We start from the raw sequence: 1,723 nt of genomic DNA on the forward strand, positions 1-1,723 counted from the left end.
TTGTGACTAATAGGTAAAACCTTTTGCAGTCTAATAGCTTAGCAGATCATTAGCTTCCACCAAACCAAAAGCTAATAATGCCATCAGATTATAGTATTTGGTGCCTATAGAAAAGCTCCTCCTCTGTGGTATATTCACCAATGTATTTTAAAGTTGTGTTGATTTATGACGATCTTTGTTGTGTTAAACTATGAAACTTCCTCAAAGTTGAAGCACAGTAATTGAGGAAGCCTAAATATGTGTTCCTGGGCCATGGTTACTCCACGTGTCTCCAAAATAAACTCTTATTTCCTTTTGCATTAATAGGAGCATATTTTGCTGTGTGTACCAGACATTATTAGAGTGCCTCCCTGTGTAGACTGGAAGACTAGAGAGAGGCTCATTGCTCCAGCAGAAAATAGGATGAATCGACCCATCACTTTTGCAGGGGTGAGAGACAGGCTCACTAGGCCCTACCCTTAGCTGAGGAGCTATTGGTAGTTGATAATTGCTTGGACGGAAAGTCTGTTTTCTTCAGGGATGTGGCCATTCATGGGTTGTTCATGGTCCAATGGCTGACATCACATCTGTGTGCAGATGAGCAGTGATTACAAAAACTAGTTAATTATTAAAGTGTCAGTAGAGGAACATTAGATCAGAATGTAAGCTGGGGTGGCTGTGCTTGGGTCTTCTGTACACAACTCTGGTTCCTTTAGATGGAAGAAGACATCACAGGTAAGAACGACATAGAACAAAGAGGGTCACAGCAAGATGAAAGGCATGTGGCTATAAGCAGTTGAGAGGACTGAACCATGGGACTTCCAAGGAATTTGTGAGTGATGAGGAAGGACAGGTTGGGATTAGAAAACATGCATGTCTCAGGACACCTCCCTGCAAGAATGTGACAGGAACTTTGCAGCTGCTTCTCCATCACTTGGTATGTTCTCATCCATGAGTCAATGAAGGCCATCCTCAAATCTCTTCTATCTTGCTAAAGTTTAAGCCATCAAGTTAACACATAGCCATAAGTGGAATAGATAACCAGAGTCTGTGACACAAGACTACAAAATGAAAGCTTTGCAGAGTTTCTGAGAGCAGATTGTATTAGCAAAATGGCTTGAGAAGTTATCAGGAGAGCTGCATTACCAAATTCTCTTCTTAAAATATCCACCTCATTTTGGAAGTAAGGTTTATCAGCTACATTTTATTGGATAGTTGGTTTAAATACAATTTTCATTTTGTTCAAACAGGTCTACCAAGAGGGTAGGAATGAGTTCTGGAAAGATTTATCTTTAGCTCATGTAATTTTAGAATTACAGAGACCGTAAGAAATCAAACATTTCATTGTAGGTAAAAAAAAGAGACTTATGCAAAGTCAAAATGCATTTACTTATTTAATATTTTATGATCCGTGGCGTAGCAGGCACATGTATCAGATGGTGGCAGTTAGAAAAATCCAGATGTTCTTTTCTCTAAGCCACAGATGCCTGGTGGACAGAAAAGCCTCCAATCATGAGGACACTTGTATGCTAGAAGCATTGAATTCCTGAACTACCCACATTTCTGCTGACCTGGAAATAAGTCCAGGAAGATTAAAAAAAAAGTTAGTAAAGATAATGACGATTGGGGATCAAGAACTCTGAGCTGTCTGCAAAATGTGGACTAGAGGTAACCGAGGTTCTAAGCCATGGTAAAGAGTTGAGTTTTATCCTTGCTCAAGAATAGGAATCTCCTTCTATGGCTT

This window comes from Micromys minutus (genome assembly GCF_963924665.1).
Source record: "Micromys minutus genome assembly, chromosome: 16".
NCBI classification, from domain to species: domain Eukaryota; kingdom Metazoa; phylum Chordata; class Mammalia; order Rodentia; family Muridae; genus Micromys; species Micromys minutus.